This window comes from Elaeis guineensis, unplaced genomic scaffold (assembly GCF_000442705.2).
Source record: "Elaeis guineensis isolate ETL-2024a unplaced genomic scaffold, EG11 Super_Scaffold_31900, whole genome shotgun sequence".
NCBI lineage: Eukaryota > Viridiplantae > Streptophyta > Magnoliopsida > Arecales > Arecaceae > Elaeis > Elaeis guineensis.
The window spans coordinates 760,600-780,043 of NW_027332420.1; positions in this window are offsets into that span (position 1 = coordinate 760,600).

The following is a 19,444-nucleotide window of genomic DNA, read 5'->3' on the forward strand; positions in this document are numbered from 1 at the left end:
CAAGCTACAAAGATCCATTTATGGACTTAAGCTAGCATCCCAGAGTTGGAACACTCATTTTAATGATATAATCAAATCATTTGATTTCATCAAAAATGAGGAGCTGTGTGTGTACAAAAAAGTCAATGCGAGCTATCATGTTCCTTGTATTATACATGGATGACATCTTTCTGATTGAAAATGATATTTTCATGCTGACATCGGTCAAAGTTTGGTTGTCAAAAGAATTCTCTATGAAAGACCTAGGAGAAGCTTCCTACATTCTTGGTATTAAGATCTATAGGGATAGATCTAAGAGAATGATAGAACTCTTACAGCAAATGTACATAGAGAAGGTGCTGAAGTGTTTCAGCATAGAAAACTCCAAGAGAGGTCTCTTGCCTCTTAGACATGACATTCATTTTTCAAAAAAGATGTGTCCTGACACACCTGAAAAGATCCAATGCATGAGCAAGATCCCTTATGCTTTGATTATAGGAAGTCTCACGTATGCCATGCTATGTACGCGACCTGATATAGCTTTCGCTGTGAGTGTCACGAGTAGATATCAGTCGAATCTAGGTGAGGAGCACTAGATAGCTGTAAAGAATATCCTTAAGTACTTGAGAAGAACTAAGGATTTATTCTTGATCTTTGGAGGAGGTTCGGAGCTAAAAGTGGAAGGATACACTGATTTAGACTTTATGTCTGATATCGATAATAAAAGGTCTACATCGAAGTGTATTTTTCTGTGTAATGGAGGATTGATTAGCTGAAAAAGTTTCAAATAATCGGTCATTATAGATTTAACTATGGAAGCTGAGTACATCGTCGTCTCTGAAGCTGCTAAGGAAGCATTCTGATTTAAAAAATTTATTACAGAGCTAGGTGTGATGTCATCATATGCCATTTCACTGTACTGTGACAACAACAGCACCATAGCCCTTGTTAAGGAGCTCAGATCTCACCAGAAGTCCAAACATATTGAACGATGATTCCACATTATACATGAATATCTCAAGAAGTAGTTCATCGAGGTGCAGAGAGTTGACTCCGTATAAAATATGGTGGATTCATTGACAAAGTCTCTTAGCAGCACAAGACCAAAGCTCACATTGAAAAGATGGATCTTAGGTCTATGGCCAATTGGCTTTAGGTCAAGTAAGAGTTTATTAGATGTGTGCCCTAGAAAGCTAATTATTAGCTGACACATTTGTATTTCCAGGGCTTGTATTTAAACTTATAAAATTTTTATTATTAATAAAGGGTATTCTTATTTTTAATCATATTTATGTGTCCATGATTTGTCCTAAAAATTAACAAAGATGATTTTATATATTCTCAAAGTGTTAAAAATTTGAGACATACACTATTAGTGGTTAATTTCTAAATACTTTCGATCAGAGGATCATCACGGAGGACAGTAATCGATCCAGTTAGATCGTTGCATGATCATCTCCTTTATAGGCAGATGAGTCTTGAGTCTGTAGTGTGGTGACACTAGAGTGATAATGCAGGTGGTTGTTAGAGAATAACTTGCACTGAGTGTGATCATTACAAAAAATTATTTAGATGTCTACTCACTCATGAATGATATTCTCAATGCTACAGTAGTATGACTAGTCCTTTGACCTGTGGTGCATTGGCTATTTGCAGTGAGACTGCTATAGTTTGACTGCACGTCTACTTGGTCCCTAGCCATTTGGATCCTTGCTGCGTATGTTGGCTATGATGGGTTCAGATTCACTGTTAAGAGTAGGATGCACTTAGATGGAATTTATCGATCTAAGTAGAAAAGGTATAGTCCTATGTGATTCACGAGACTAAGTTCAGTAAGTCTTTGGTTAAAGCAAGAGTGAATTCTGGAAAGAAATTTCCATGAGATTTATAAGAGAACTCAAGTCGAGCCAATCTTGCATATGACTACAATGGGGTTTGATGAGTTATCCATGACCTTCATCAAGTCGAAACTTTCGATAGAAAGACTGAATCATATGATAACTGTACCTAAAGATTCATACTTTCATTCTACTAGATTGTCATTATATATTGCTAGATCACTAGTGGATTGTAGGATCCACGAGTATTATCTTGATGATCGATGATTCTCGATGGGCTGTATTGAAATTGTTCCAACTTATCAAAAAGAGTTTTGATGATATTATGATAAAAATCATAATGTGCCTCACTACTAGATAGAATAGAACCTATGGGGTCACACACAAAAAAGTTTTTTGTCTGATCCGATGATTGATCGATGATTATGAATCGTTAAGGATATAATTATTAATACGATTGATAATTAACCCAATGCAAAAGTTGTAAGAGGATTAATTAATAATTTAATTACTAATTAGACTCAATTTGATTAAGAAATAAATTTTAGATCAAGTCTAATTGAATTAGAATTAGTTTGACTTGAATTGGATTTGGTTTGATTGAGTTATGACATGACTCAATTGCCATGGAATCAATTTCTAATTTGATCTAAATTTGGGTTCAATTAAATCTTAATGGGATTAGAATTTAAACTGATTATAGACCTAATTAGATTAGATTCAATTAGGTGTTTAGGTCTAAACCAAATTACTTTTGGTTTGAGGGTCAATCCAAAACCCTAGAGTCTATTTTATGAAGGACTCTTCCATGCACCACCCATTATCCATGCCCCTTCTCTCCTCATGCAAATTTCAAATTTGTGTGAGATTTTTTACATTTTTCTACCTCTTGATCGATCACTTATTTCTTCATTTGGATAGAGATAAATTTTGGTTTGAATTTGAAATTTAATTTGAATTTTTGATAGAGTTTGACTCTATCAAGACTCTATCAGGCGCCACCTTAAAAGGATCTGCCTTTGGGACACCTCCAGAGGACTTTTGAGATCAGAACAAGATTTGGCTGACCACAAGAGTGAGAAAGAGATTTTTTGGCATCCTCCCTTCCAAGTTTGAAGGAAAAACTCTATTGGTACAAGGCGTGAGACTCCAAGGAAGAAAGCTATGCTACTGTTGCCTTTCTTCTACCTCCACTGCTTCTTCAACTGAAGATCATCTTTCAGATCTGAAGAAGGATCAAACCAATCATCAAAAGATCTTCTCTGTAAGGGAGCTAGCACCTCGGAGAGATAGACAAGTCTCAAATTAGATCAGATCTTGTGTGAATACTTGTAGAGACCGGACATTTGCGCAACTTCAAAAATCTATCAAGTTTTTGATCATCGACTACAGAGCTCTTCCACCTGCGATAACATATGAGATCAGATCTCATAAATTAATTTTAGATTTCATATATCTTAGATCCATGTTAGAAAAGATTTTAGATCTGATTTAATGTATGATAAAAATATTTAATCTATTTTATTTTGCTACAATTTCAAAATAGTTTTAAAATACATGCATGTGATCTGCCCTTTCCTTTTTAACAGAAGTGGGTTGCTGAAATTTTTAGGCTACTATTGTAGAGCTAGAAAGAGAGAAAGATTTGAAGGACCTTTTGAAGACTTTTGGATATGAGATTTTTATGATTTGTAGGGGACTGATGGAGGTTTGGGATGGCAGAGTTTGAGAGAAAAAGATTATACCTATGGCCAGCTAAAAATCTAGAAAGATACGGTTGGTGCGAAGAAGGTCTATGGCGTAGAATCTAAGGCCATGGGGATTTGAACATGGGGAAGGCTTATTGGCATGGAGAAGGCTGATGGATCCTTAAAGGAGGCCTTGAAGTCTTATTTATAGAGTGGAGAGTAGTCTTTTAGGGTTTGGAGATGTGAGTTAAGAAAGAAAAGAGTGCTGGTGCATAACAGAGAGGCTTGGACAGCACTAGGGTTTTGTGCATGAAAGAAAAGGAGCATAGGCTTTTTTTATTTTGGCATGTAATAAAAGGAAGAGAGAGGACATGATTTCTGTAAGAAAGAAAGGAGAAGGGAGCATGAGATATGGGGCATGCCTAAGAAGTTTCACTGTGAGATGAATACAGGGCGACAATTAAGGTTTCATGAAAAGAGAGGTGGGAGCATGACTAAGGACCCTTAAATCAAGCATCTTGCTTCTCTCCGTTGATCAATAAGTTATGTTCACATTTGATCTTTGTTGGTGCAAAAATCCGCTTGCGCCGGAGAAGCTGGAGTCGAGGGAGTCGCGGTCGCCGCCGGGACCTGCAAAAGAAGTCTAAACCGGAGGTGGGGTTGCTCCGGCAAGACCCTCCGACGCTCAAGTCAGTTCTCTGCCTCAACAAGAATGGAGTGCTCGAACGGAAATTTTAGCAGAATTTTTAGGTAAAAATGAGAGCTTATAGAATAACGTATTTGGGGTTCTCCTTTTATAGATGGAAGGGGCAACAAATTGATAGCGACGCCTGTAACCGTCTGGTAGTGGGCCGCCCAGAGTCAGGAGGAATTTATTGCGGAGGGTAGTGGAGTGGGATCATGGCTATCACCGTGGCTCGCCACGTGGAATCAGTTACGGGGAGCGGAGTGGCGTCCGCTGTCGTGACTCGTCAGGGAGTGGTGGAATCGCATAGGATCTGCCGCAGGGAGTGGAGCAGAATCGTGGCCGTTAATACGGCCTGTCAGGGAATAATGGAGCTGCATAGGGTCCGCTGCAAGGAGTGGAGCAGTGTTGTCCATTACTGTGGCCTGCCAGGGGGTCCAGACTTGTCGGTCGAAGTTCGGTTGGAGTCGGTAGCGAGGTCCGATACCCGTAGGAGTTTGGGCGAGGTCTTCCCGCAGTCGGAATAGAAGACGGAGTCTGGCTTCCGTAGGAGTCCGGACGAAGTCTACTTACAGTTGGGGTCGTGGGCGGAGTCTGGCTCCCGTAGGAGTCCGGACGAAGTCTATCTGCAGCCGTTGGAGTCGAGGACGAAGTCCGACTCCCGTAGGAGTCCGGGTGGAGTCTTCCTGCAATTAAAGTCAAAGGCGAAGTCCGGCTCCCATAGGAGTCCGGACAAGGCTTACTAGCAGTTGAAGTTGAGGACGGAGCCCGGCTCCCTTAGGAGTCCGGGCGGAGTCTACTTGCGGTCGGAGTCGTGGGCGGAGTCCAGCTCCCGTAGGAGTCCGGACGAAGTCTGTCTGCAGCCGTTGGAGTCGAGGACGAAGCCCGGCACCCGTAGGGGTCTGGGTGGAGTCTTCCTGCAATTAAAGTCAAAGGCGAAGTTCGGCTCCCGTAGGAGTCCGGACAAGGCTTACCAGTAGTTGAAGTTGAGGATGGAGCCCGGCTCCCGTAGGAGTCCGGGTAGAGTCTACTTGCGGTCGGAGTCGTGGGCGGAGTCCGGCTCCCGTAGGAGTCCGGACGAAGTCTGTCTACAGCCGTTGGAGTCGAGGATGAAGCCCGGCTCCCGTAGGAGTCCGGGTGGAGTCTTCCTGCAATTAAAGTCAAAGGCGAAGTCCGGCTCCCATAGGAGTCCGGACAAGGCTTACCAGCAGTTGAAGTTGAGGATGGAGCCTGGCTCCCTTAGGTGTCCGGGCGGAGTCTACTTGCGGTCAGAGTCGTGGGCGGAGTCCGGCTCCTGTAGAAGTCCGGACGAAATCTGTCTGCAGCCGTTGGAGTCGAGGACGAAGTCCGGCTCCCATAGGAGTCCGGGTGGAGTCTTCCTGCAATTAAAGTCAAAGGTGAAGTCTGGCTCCCGTAGGAGTCCGGACAAGGCTTACCAGCAGTTGAAGTTAAGGACGGAGCCTGGCTCCCTTAGGAGTCCAGGCGGAGTCTACTTGCGGTCAGAGTTGTGGGCGGAGTCCGGCTCCCGTAGGAGTCCGGACGAAGTCTGACTGCAGCCGTTGGAGTCGAGGATGAAGCCCGGCTCCCGTAGGAGTCCGGGTGGAGTCTTCCTGCAATTAAAGTCAAAGGCGAAGTCTGGCTCCCGTAGGAGTCCGAACAAGGCTTACCAGTAGTTAAAGTTGAGGACGGAGCCCGACTCCCTTAGGAGTCCGGGTGGAGTCTTCCTGCAATTAAAGTCAAAGGTGAAGTCCGGCTACCATAGGAGTCCGAACAAGGCTTACCAGCAGTTGAAGTTGAGGACGGAGCCCGGCTCACTTAGGAGTCCGGGCGGAGTCTACTTGCGGTTGGAGTCGTGGGCGGAGTCCGGCTCCCGTAAGAGTCCGGACGAAGTCTGTCTGCAGCCGTTGGAGTCGAGGATGAAGCCCGGCTCCCATAGGAGTCCGGGTGGAGTCTTCCTGCAATTAAAGTCAAAGGTGATGTTCGGCTCCCGTAGGAGTCCGACAAGGCTTACCAGCAGTTGAAGTTAAGGACGGAGCCCGGCTCCCTTAGGAGTCCGGGCGGAGTCTACTTGCGGTCGAAGTCGTGGGCGGAGTCCGGCTCCCGTAGGAGTCCGGGCGGAGCGATGGGAGTTCACCAACAGTAGTCGAAAGTCGGAAGAGACTTGCGAGGGTCAATCCCGCCAAGAACTTCGGTCGAGGGTATTTTATACCCAACACCAGTCCCCCCACTTCCGAGTTTGAATTTCGAATGAAGGAAGTACAGAGGGGTTGTCGCAGCCGAAGTTCCCCCCTGACGTCCAGGCACAACCGCCCTCGGATATGTCGGTATTTAATGCGCGCATGCCAGGGCCCTTTTTTCGATTAGGGTGACCCGAAGAGTCTTTTCGGAACTCCCACCGAGATGTGATCCCAAGCGTCGCGCCATGAAAATTTGCGAATAGTCAATCCTCGATAGCGACGAGTGGGACACGCGGGACACGTGGTAAGCACCGGTAGGTCTAGGGACACCCGCCACCATAATCGTGCTAAGATCCGCTGCCTATTTAAACCCCCTACCCTTCCTTCGGGGCTTTACTCCGCCTAAAAGATGGCACCTCTCTTTCGTCTGAGAGCCTAGCTACTCAGCCACTCCCTCGGTGCCCCTGCCAACTCCGAGCGTCCTCCACGCCTGTCTTTGCCATCTCTCTGCCATCCTCAGCCCCCGATTCCTCTCTAAGGGGTTTCCCCGCCAGGTCTTCCACCCCAGAGGCCATTTTCAAGAGGATGCCAAGGGCTTGGAGGAAGGCAAGGAGGAAAACAGCGGTCTGCGAGTTCTCCAGTCATCGAGCGGCTGTCGAAGGTCCCCGTCGCTTCAAAGGGGGCTTGAGGAAGAATTCCTTCAACAACAGGGGTTTAATAACGGGAACCGTCGGTAAAGGTGTTCTGCCTGAGAATTTTAGAGTAGCAAGATGGGGTGACACCAGTCAGGAGGGCAGAGCTGTCGTCACAAGCTGTGGCGGGATCCTTGATGTCGTCGGGGTCGAGGGACCAGAAGCGGTCGGCGTCGACGGTGGGGCAGTAAAACTTGTTGCGGGGACGGTGGAAGTAGCGCATGCCGACCTTGCCGGAACACTTTGGACGGCGGTTGTCATGGAGCATTTGGTGATGGCGCATATCTCTGGCGCCGCCGCTACCTCCGGGGTGACTCCGGTTCTTCTTGAAACAGGTCTTCGTCGCCGCTGCCGTTGCCCTGACTGCCCCCTGGAATCTATCCCATCCTTTTCCCCCTGGGGTTGGGATTTTGGAGGTGGAGCGAAACAAGGCGGGGTGAGAGCCGATAGGTCTGCCACACGTACTGGAAAACGCAGCTGGGAAGGACAGAAATGGGAAGAGAAGTTTGCAGCTTGAAGCGACCTCCGGTGTATCCTTTCTAAGCCGTGTCTCGAGCCTTGTAATAATGTATTCTTTTCTGGCCCTCCGGGTCTTGTAACGTACATCTTATTAGTTGAAAAATAAGAAGGAGATTTTGTTACCTCATGAATTGTTGTCTGCCGAACTTCCTTCCTTTTCTCATCTTTTCTTCTTCTTTCTTCTCCCCCCTTTTTTTTTTTTTGACGTCATCCTTAGGTCACCGGTGGCTCTTTTATTCGTGTTGAATTATTGTTTGCCGAGCTCTTTTTCAGTTTTTGCGTCGTTCGAAGATACTCGGTTGCCGTCATATCGACCCATCCTTTCCGTCAGTGGCCGCAGACTCACCAGGGGGCTATTCGGGCTTGGTGTCTCCCTCGGGGCTTTAACTCGGAGGTCTGAGCTTCTGTTACCTCGAGAAAGTTGTCCTACCTTGGATTTGCGTAGAAAGCTTTCTTGAAAGCTGGGATTCCTGATGAGAGCCCCAATCCTTACTGTGACAGGGTTCTCTGCACCTTGGATGCTGTTTGTTTTCCAATCGTCGCTGATGTGGCCCATCGCCTTCCTTTTTCTTTTTCGCTTGAAATTTTTCCTCCGCTCTCAGCAAGGCTACGGGAGTTCGGTTCCCATAGGCGAAGTCGGGGTGAAGTTTAGCTCCTGTGGGAGTCCGGACGAAGATTACCAGCAGTTGAAGTTGGTGACGAAGCCCGGCTCCCGTAGGAGTCTGGGCGGAGCGGAGTCCTCCCTGTGATTGGAGTTGCAGACGGAGCCCGGCTCCCGTAAGAGTCTGGGCGGAGTCTTCCTGCAATTAAAGTAAGGTGCGAAGTCTGACTCCCGTAGGAGTCCGGACGGGGTTTATCAGCATTCGAAGTTGGCGACGGAGCCCGACTCCCATAGGAGTCCGGGCGGAACTTACCATCGGTTGAAGTTGGTGATGGAGTCCGGCTCCCGTAGGAGTCCGGACGGAGTCCTCCTTGCGGTAGAAGTCACGGACGGAGCCCGACTCTCGTAGGAGCCCGGGCCTTCGATTTTGCTCAAGCTAGGGCGAAGTTTTCTTCCTGTCCTTAGCAGGGCTGTGGGGGCGCATATGGGCGTTGCAAGGCCTCTCCCCCCATCCGGTCTAAATGAAACTGGACCTTCGACCTTGCTCAAGTTAGGGCGAGGTTTTCCTCCTGTCCCTAACAGGGCTGTGGGGGCATATATGGGCGTTGCAGGGCCTCTCCCCCCATCCGGTCTAAATGGAACTAGGCCTTCGACTTTACTCAAGTTAGGGCAAGGTTTTCCTCCTGTCCCTAACAGGGCTGTGGGGGCACATATGGGCATTGCGGGGCCTCTCCCCCCATCCAGTCTAAATGAAATCGGGCCTTCGACTTTGCTCAAGTTAGGGCGAGATTTTCCTCCTGTCCCTACCAGGGCTGTGGGGGCACATATGGGCATTGCGGGGCCTCTCCCCCCATCCGGTCTAAATGGAACCAGGCCTTCGACTTTGTCGGGACGAGGTTTCCCTTTCATTTCTGATACAGTTTGTTTGAATTGTCCAAAGACATACAGGTATGCAACTTTCAATTAAAATGAAGTTATTGGTAGTACATCCGTAAGTTTTTCGAGCTCCACGGTCGCGGGAGGTCGGCTCCTCCGAGTTCCTTAAGATAATAAGTTCCAGGTCGGACTACTTCTTTGACTTCATACGGTCCTTCCCAGTTTGGGGCGAGATTCCCCTGATCCTGAGGTTGCGAGACAGCGGCTCATCGAAGCACTAGATCTCCTGCTCTAAAGGCTTTGTTCTTAACCCGGGCATTGTAATATCGAGCAACTTTCTGTCTGTAGGCTGCCATTCGAACCTGAGCTGTCTCCCATCTTTCTTCCAGTAGGTCGAGGTTGGCTCTAAGACTTTGCAAATTTTGATGTTCGTCGAATGCCACGACTCGTACCGATGGAGGTTTAAGCTCGATTGGGATGACGGCCTCCGTACCGAAGGCTAAAGTTCGTCCGTCCAAGTTCCCTTCGCTTTTTCGAGCCTTATCTTGATCCCCTGCAAAAGGGTTCGATTAGTCACCTCAGCTTCGCTATTCGCCTGGGGATGGGCTACTGATGTGAAGTTGTGGGAGATGTTTAGATCTTCACAGAATTCGGTGAATTTTGCTCCAGCGAATTATCATCCATTATCAGTAATTAGGGTTCTAGGCAGACCGAACCTACACACGATCGACTTCCAGATGAAATCTTGCACTTTTGCTTCTGTGATTTTCGCTAGTGGTTCAGCTTCAACCCATTTGGTGAAGTAGTCGATCGCTACAAGGAGGAACTTCCTTTGCCCAAACGCCATGGGAAAGGGGTCGAGAATGTCCATCCCCCATTGTGCAAAAGGCCATGGGGCACTCAAGGGTGTGAGCCCGGTGGCGGGCTGTCTCTGGACGTTGGCGTATCTCTGGCATCGATCACACTTTTTGACATATTCAATCGAATCATGATGCATTGTTGGCCAGTAATATCCTTGGCGGAGCAACTTGTGGGATAAAGATCTAGCCCCCAAATGGTTTCTGCAAATTCCTTAATGTACTTCCCACAAGGCGTGGTCAGCTTTCGAGGGCCGGAGATATTTTAAGAGGGGCAAGGAGTATGATCTCTTGTACAACTTGCCCTCATAAAGGATGTATCGGGAGGCTTGATTTTAGAGCTTTCGAGCTTCTTTCGCATCCTGGGGGAGAACTCCATCTCTGAGATAGATTATCAGTGGGTCGATCCAACTGGGTTCGTGGTCAATCTCCATCACGGGCCGCGATTCTTCTGTACTCGGGTGCTTTAGAACTTCAAAGAGAACGCCTTTGGATAATTCGGCCGAAGCCGACATCGCCAGCTTGGAGAGAAGGTCAGCCCTGGTATTTTTCAATCTTGGAATCTGTCTAATGTTGAAGCTACTAAAGGCGGGAGTGAGCTTTTTTACCTTCTCAAGGTATTTGGCCATACTGTCCTCCCGCGCTTCGTAACTCCCGCTGACTTGTCCCACCACTAGTTGAGAATCACTGTGCACCTGGAGCTGACCTATTCCCAGCTCTTTGGCGATCCTTAGTCCTGCGATCAAAGCTTCGTATTCCGCTCCATTGTTTGTTGCGGGAAACTCAAAATGTAGAGCGTATTCCGTGATGACTCCCTCCGGACTGATCAAGATCAGGCCTGCACCTGCGCCTGACATGTTGGAAGATCCGTCCACATAGAGGTCCCAAAAGCGATCAGAGGGATCGACCTTTTCTTCGGGGGAGTTCGGTTGGGACTTCAAGTCGTCAACTTTGCTTTGTTCAGGTTCAGCCTCCTCTGGGATGGTACACTCTACTATGAAATCTGTCAGTATTTGGGCCTTCACCGCTGGCCTGGGTCGATGTTGATGTCGAATTTCATGAGCTCGATCGCCCATTTTGCCATCCTCCCAGAGGTATCCGCCTGGTGCAAAACCGCCTTGATTGGTTGATTGGTGAGTAGCGTCACGGTGTGCCCTTGAAAGTAGGGTCGGAGCCTCCGGGCTGCAATCAATAAGGCGTAAGTCAGTTTTTCTAATTTGGTGTACCTGGTCTCGGCGTCCCTCAATGCGTGGCTAACGTAGTAGATTGGCCGCTGGACTTTCACTTCTTCTTTGACAAGGACGGCCGTGAGGGCCATGGGAGAGACCGCCAGGTATAAAAATAGCTCCTCCCCAGGCTCAGACTTTGCTAACAGCGGGGGTGAGCCAAGGTAGCTCCTCAATTCTTCGAACGCCTATTGGCACTCGGAGGTCCAACAGAAGTTCTTCGGCTGCTTGAGGGTTCGAAAGAAGGGCAAGCACTGTTCGGCCGACCTTGCGACGAAGTGATTAAGGGCCTCTATTCTCCCCGTGAGGCGCTGAACTTCTTTTATCGACTTTGGGGCGGCCATCTCCTGGATGGGGCAAATTTTCTCTGGATTGGCCTCGATCCCGTGCCCTGATACCATGAAGCCCAGGAACTTTCCTGAGGTTACTCCGAAAGTGCATTTAGTTGGATTCAGCTTCATTCTATATTTCCAGAGAGCGTCGAAGGTCTCCTCGAGGTCGGCAACATGATCTCTGGAAGATTTGCTTTTTACGAGCATATCATCCACGTAGACCTCCATGTTACGGTCGATCTGCTCCTTGAAGATTTTATTCACCAATCGTTGGTAGGTTGCGCCCGCATTCTTGAGGCTGAAAGGCATGACCCTGTAACAGTAAAGGCCACGATTAGTGATGAATGCTGTCTTTTCTTCGTCTTCCAGTGCCATTCTAATTTGATTTTAGCCGGAGAATGCATCCATGAAGGTGAGGAGCTCATGGTCCGAGGTGCATCCACCAGTTGATCGATTCTGGGAAGGGGATAGCTGTCCTTCGGATAGGCCTTATTCAGCTTTTTGAAGTCTATGTACATCCTCCACTTGCCGTTTGCTTTTTTGACAAGGACAACGTTGGAAATCCACTCAGGATAATTGACTTCCTTAATGAATCCAATTTTAAGGAGCTTATCCACTTCCTCGGCTATCGCCTTCTGCCTCTCTGGAGCGTGACTCCGAATTTTTTCTTTCGTCGGTCGATACTTTGGATCGACGGCCAGATGCTGCATCATGACCTCCGTGTCAATCCCCGGCATGTCTACTGGAACCCAAGCGAAAATATCTGCATTCCTTCATAGAAAATCAATGAGATGCGTCCGCACCTTCTCCCCTAGGTTGGAGCCAATCATCGCTACATGCTCCACATTCCCGTCATTCAAAGGGATTGGTACCAGATCTTCGATTGGGGCGCCCCTTTCTTTGGTGAGGTCATCGCGAGCATCCAGTCCATCGACGGGACAGGGGTCAGATTGATCCTTTTTTGCAAGGCTATATTGTAGCAGTGTCTGGCCAGGGCTTGGTCTCCCTGGACCTCTCTGATCCCCTGGTTGGTGGGGAACTTCAACTTCAAATGGTAGGTCGATATGATGGCTCGGAGAGCATTGAGGCCAGGTCGGTCGAGGATTGCATTGTAGGCTAATGGCGCCTTCACCACCAAAAAATTCACCAGGGCCCTGGATTGTCTTGGATATTGACCTGCGGCCACAGTCAAAGTTATTATTCCTTCCATCGGAACGGTGTCACCGGTAAACCCTACCAAAGGGGAGCTAATCGGCCTCAGATGGCTGTCAAGGGTGGACATTCTTGAAAAGGCATCGTAGAACAAGATGTCGGCCGAACTTCCATTGTCGATAAGAATACGACGGACGTCGTAATTTGCTATATTCAAGGAAACTACGACCGCGTCGTTATGAGGGAATTGGACTCCCTGAGTGTCTTCTTCGGTAAAGGTTATGGGCTCTTCAGTCTTTTGCCGCTTGGGGGATACAGCCGGTATGTTGGTCGTTTCTTGCCGGGATCCTCCGAGATGGTGTTGGCGGAATCCGTCGGAGGCCGATCGCCCGGCCACTCCATGCCGGCGACCATAGCCAGAGGATGCGGGGCCTGGGAAACCAAAGGCGAGATCGGGGTCCGAGATATGGCTGCGGAGGCCGTGGGTAGCTGTGCGGATGCTTCGCGAGAAGGCATCAGGCGAGGATCCAGTGGGGGAAAGGAGGAGTGGGTGCCGGAGAAGATGACTGGAGGCGGCTCCGTTGAGTGCTCCTTTAAGAACAAGGATACTGTGAAGACACAGCCCCTTCCTCTAGCGCCAATCCTGTTGGTGCAAAAATTCGCTTGCGCCGGAGAAGCTGGAGTCGAGGGAGTCGCGGTCGCCGTCGGGACCTGCAAAAGAAGTCTAAACCGGAGGTGGGGTTGCTCCGGCAAGACCCTCCGACGCTCAAGTCAGTTCTCTGCCTCAACAAGAATGGAGTGCTCGAACGAAAATTTTAGCAGAGTTTTTAGGTAAAAATGAGAGCTTATAGAATAACGTATCTGGGGTTCCCCTTTTATAGACGGAAGGGGCAACAAATTGATAGCGACGCCTGTAACCATCTGGTAGTGGGCCGCCCAGAGTCAGGAGGAATTTATTGCGGAGGGTAGTGGAGTGGGATCATGGCTATCGCTGTGGCTCACCACGTGGAATCAATTACGGGGAGTGGAGCGGCGTCCGCTATCGCGACTCGTCAGGGAGTGGTGGAATCGCATAGGATCCACCGCAGGGAGTGGAGCAGAATCGTGGTCGTTAATACGGCCTGTCAGGGAATAATGGAGCTGCGTAGGGTCCGCCGCAGGGAGTGGAGCAGTGTTGTCTGTTACTGTGGCCTACCAGGGGGTCCAGACTTGTCGGTCGAAGTTCGGTTGGAGTCGGTAGCGAGGTCCGATACCCGTAGGAGTTTGGGCGAGGTCTTCCCGCAGTCGGAATAGAAGATGGAGTCTGGCTTCCGTAGGAGTCCGGACGAAGTCTACTTGCAGCTGGGGTCGTGGGTGGAGTCCGGCTCCCGTAGGAGTCCGGACGAAGTCTGTCTGCAGCCGTTGGAGTCGAGAATGAAGTCCGGCTCCCGTAGGAGTCCGGGTGGAGTCTTCCTGCAATTAAAGTCAAAGGCGAAGTCCGGCTCCCGTAGGAGTCCGGACAAGGCTTACCAGCAGTTGAAGTTGAGGATGGAGCCCGGCTCCCTAGGAGTCCGGGCGGAGTCTACTTGCGGTCGGGGTCGTGGGTGGAGTCCGGCTCCCGTAGGAGTCCGGACGAAGTCCGTCTGCAGCCGTTGGAGTCGAGGATGAAGCCCGGCTCCCGTAGGGGTCCGGGTGGAGTCTTCCTGCAATTAAAGTCAAAGGCGAAGTCCGGCTCCCGTAGGAGTCCGGACAAGGCTTACCAGCAGTTGAAGTTGAGGACGGAGCCTGGCTCCCTTAGGAGTCCGGGTGGAGTCTACTTGTGGTCAGAGTCGTGGGCGGAGTCTGGCTCCCGTAGGAGTCCGGACGAAGTCTATCTGCAGCCGTTGGAGTCGAGGATGAAGCCCGGCTCCCGTAGGAGTCCGGGTGGAGTCTTCCTGCAATTAAAGTCAAAGGCGAAGTCCGACTCCCGTAGGAGTCCGGACAAGGCTTACCAGCAGTTGAAGTTGAGGATGGAGCCCGGCTCCCTTAGGAGTCCGGGCGGAGTCTACTTGCGGTCGGAGTCATGGGCGGAGTCTGGCTCCCGTAGGAGTCCGGACGAAGTCTGTCTGCAGCCGTTGGAGTCGAGGATGAAGCCCGGCTCCCGTAGGAGTCCGGGTAGAGTCTTCCTGCAATTAAAGTCAAAGGCGAAGTCCGACTCCCGTAGGAGTCCGGACAAGGCTTACCAGCAGTTGAAGTTGAGGATGGAGCCTGGCTCCCTTAGGAGTCCGGGCGGAGTCTACTTGCAGTCAGAGTCGTGGGCGGAGTCCGGCTCCCGTAGGAGTCCGGATGAAGTCTGTCTACCACCGTTGGAGTCGAGGATGAAGTCTGGCTCCCGTAGGAGTCCGGGTGGAGTCTTCCTGCAATTAAAGTCAAAGACGAAGTCCGGCTCCCGTAGGAGTCCGGACAAGGCTTACCAGCAGTTGAAGTTGAGGACGGAGCCCGGCTCCCTTAGGAGTCCGGGTGGAGTCTTCCTGCAATTTAAGTCAAAGGCGAAGTCCGGCTCCCGTAGGAGTCCGGACAAGGCTTACCAGCAGTTGAAGTTGAGGATGGAGCCCGGCTCCCTTAGGAGTCCGGGCGGAGTCTACTTGCGGTCGGAGTCATGGGCGGAGTCCGGCTCCCGTAGGAGTCCGGACGAAGTCTATCTGCAGCCGTTGGAGTCGAGGACGAAGCCCGACTCCCGTAGGAGTCCGGGTGGAGTCTTCCTGCAATTAAAGTCAATGGCGAAGTCCGGCTCCCGTAGGAGTCCGGACAAGGCTTACCAGCAGTTGAAGTTGAGGACGGAGCCCGGCTCCCTTAGGAGTCCGGGCGGAGTCTACTTGCGGTCGAAGTCGTGGGCGGAGTCCGGCTCCAGTAGGAGTCCGGGCGGAGCGATGGGAGTTCACCAACAGTAGTCGAAAGTCGGAAGAGACTTACGAGGGTCAATCCCGCCAAGAACTTCGGTCGAGGGTATTTTATACCCAACAATCTTCATGAAGAGCGATCTTTTAATCTGAACCCTTGATATTTAAGTCATATTCACACTTGGTTTTATATATCTTCTAATCTGGATCCTTGATTGGAGAGGTTGCTTCTTGATCCTTAATCTTTAAGTCGTGTTCACACTGAAATGGGAGCTGATCACCTAATTCACTCGAATCTGATCCGATTTGAGTTCAATTTGAATCGTATGAATCCAAACTCCTAATTACTTACAAAATAGACTAAAGAGCATCAAATTTTAATAAATAAGAAATAATTAAATAGAATTATGCATCTCTAGTAACTTAATTCAAGTATTCATCACTCGATTATTCTACGAATTTGGCTCAATTATTTTATGAACTTGAAATACTGAAAATCTTAAGATGTATTATCAGTAAGGCTTTCAATAAAGTCTTCAATCTTTGTCCCAATGAAGATGGATCTCTATGAAAGTATTATGAAGTATTTTCTTATCCAAATCATATCAGTAAAAACTAATCCAATGAGAATGATAATGAATAAACATTATGTCTAAACCAGATTGATATCAAACCAATCCAACGAGGACAACCTATCCAAACAAGGCCATGATGTCTGGTCAAAGGAGGATAAAATGGAAGATTTCATCCAAATGAAGTCATGATTTCTGACCAAACAAGGGTGAAATATGTCCAAATGAGGCCATGAAGTATGGCCAAATGAGGACAAGAAAAAAATCTGATTTGTCCAAATAAGAATAGGAAAAGCCAAACTCAAGCCATGAGAATCCCAACCAAATCAGGATAACTCAATGTGAGACATCTAGTCTCTGGATTGGACCTCACAAATGGTTCAAGTGAGACATCCGATCACCAAATTGGGCCTTACAAATGGTTCAAGTGAGACATCCGATCTCCAGATTGGTCTTTGTAACATCGGATCAAAGAAACTTATGATCGAGGTCATATCCTAAAATAATATATCCTTAAAAGGGAAAGCATCACAGGTTGAAATTCTACATACAAGAGACCCAACCTATCATTCTGAATTCAAGAAATAATTCTTAAAACCTCTACAATGGATATTTCAGTTATTAAGACTAATTTTCTTCCAATCAACCGATCTAATTATTAAAGAACAACTTCAGTTTGTTTATTAAGTTAAGCCACATCAGCTTTATGGTTGATCCGATCGAGGTCAAGTAATATTTAGAATTATCTTTATGATTCATCTAACTGAAGTCAAGTGATTATCCATTATAAATAACTTAGAGAAATTTCTTAAGATTTTGAGTTATCAATACTCAGATTGGGTTAAATGAAATCGAAGAGATCCGATGTGAAAAAGCAAAATGCACACACTTAGAGAAATTTTTTCATTGATGTAAAAAAATATTTATAAAGGTCCACATCGGGATGATACAAAAGTTAAAAAAAAAATTATATATCAATCAATCATTAGCCTGAGGACCCCCAAATGAAGGAGTAAAGACTAGAGCCAGATCTTTGTCAGCCACTGGAGATTCTACTCAGATAACTTCCATGACTGGGACCTCGACAGTTGTTAAGATCCTAATAGAAGGAGCTAGGACCTCGGTAAGAGGAACTATGGTTTGAGATTGAGGAGCCACTTCAGCAATTAGTTGGGGCACCTCAAAAGTTAGTGTAGCATCTGACATCGGTTGGTTGACAATTTCACTAGCCTATCTAAAAGTAACTTCGGATGCTACTACGATAGCCACTTTGGCAGTGACTTTACTCAAATATAGATCAGGAAAGAGTTTCATGACCAAATTTCTACAGCTCAAAAGCTAAAGTCAAATACCCTCGAAGAAGCTTCTATGACTTAATCTTGGAATGCATTCGAAGCCTTGAAGTCTTCGATGGCCCTCGAAGTATGCTCTTTCTCTCTCTCAAGTTGTCACTGATATGAGAGAAGAGCTGAGTCGCACTTTTCAATTATTGATTCAACCTCCTTCAATTTGGTCTCAAGCTTGGAGATTTTCTCTATCTCCTTCTATAGCTTGTCTTCTTACCCATTTATTTTGCACTGAAGGTCCAAAAGCTATTGATTTTTCTCCTTTATTGAGTTCATCTTCTTTTGGAGTTGTTTTTTCAACCCCTTTGCAGTTTTTGGCCTCCTTTGCAGCCTTCCCTTTAGCTGTCTTCTTAGCCTCCTTGGCTACTTTTCTGGTCTCTTGTTCAACCTTAAGTCCTTCTTGTAAGGACTTCTTATTCTCGTAGAGGTAGATCAAATTCTCGTGCACCAACTTAAGATCTAGCATTACCTACAAAATAAAAATAAGATTGGTAAGTGACCGACATGAAAAAGCATGAAAAAAGAGGATAAGTTAGAGAAACTTACATCTAGCAAGCCATTGAAACCATAATTCATGACTTGTTCAATTGAAAAGTCTCGCCTCCGTACGTCCAGATCCCTCTAGAGCAAGATCTTAATAAATATTTCTCGACCATGTCTCGGCATCTCCAATAAAGATACCTAGGCAAGGTCAATTCTTTCGATCGAAGTGGAAGAAATAAAGGTCTTCGTGGGCTATTGTTGTTGCCCTACGGACCGATCAGATTTTGTCGATGCCGGAGGTGGCACTAGAGAAGAACTTGACCATGACCGCATCGTTACATCTTTATTAGGTGGATGAGACACCTCAGCATTAGGCTGATGTTGAGTCTTTGATATCAGTTGTGGTGGTGCAATAGAAATTGGGGCAGGATTCATTGTCGGAGTTACTGGGTTGGAGAAGATCGGGAATTAGCCAATCTGGAGCTTGTTGTAGTCTCCTTGCTCCTTTTGGCGGTAGGTTAGTTGCTTGAATCTTGTTTCCTCTTCTTCACCTCCGCCAATCTTTTGGAATCGAACCTCCTGATTGCTGTAATAAAAAAAATATATTTTGTTAAAAAAATGAATGAAGAAATGGAATTTGACATCGAACTCACCCTAAGGGGAGACTTGACTGATGTCGGTGTCAAAAAGGAACTGATCGGTCACTAGCTGATTTAGCTTGGATACTTTCATATTCAATAGTTCTATAAAAGCCTCCTCATCTCCAGCAAGATCTCATTGTTCGAATTTCAGTTGACTTCAGGCTTATGCCAGTTACAATTGAAACCCCAAGGGACACTAGAAGAAACAAAAAATAAGTGATTCTTTCAATTATGGATAGATGAAGGAAGGTCAAAATCAAATTTATACTTAGACCAAGGTAAAAAATACCACCAGTCTTTTTCATAAGGATGTTTTTTCAAGACAAATAGCACCCTGAAGATAGAAATCCTAAGTTTTATGGCTGCAAACTGACAATAAATGATGAAAACGGTAATCATCCTAATGGCATTAAGAGTTACTTGTGTCGGATGAAGTCTATAGAAGTTTAAAACATTACTGATGAAGGGATGTAAGAAAAACTGAAGTCCAAACTGAAGTACCTCATCATAAAATATGATACAATTTTCTGGAGATTCAGTAACCATATCATCCTAATCTCAAGCTATCAATTGAAATTTTTTAGGAATCAAGTATTATCCCTAAGTTCTTGAAAATCGAGATCAGTTAGGATAGATTATTTAGTATCAAGATCGAAGTAATCCAAGAATTCCTTTATAGGAGACTTTGGATCCTCCTGACCTAAAGTACCGACCTCAGCTATCGTCCAAGGTAGAGTTTTCACTTCGAACTCGATTTGAGGTTGGGTTGATCAAGTTACTCTGTCATTTCGACTTATCTCACTATTGTCAAAAGATATTTTTTGAAAAAAAAAAAGATAAAGTGGAAAGGGGAATATAAGCAAAAAGAAAGAAGGAGAAAGCTATCCAGGAAAATAAAAAAGAAGATGATGAGACATAAAAA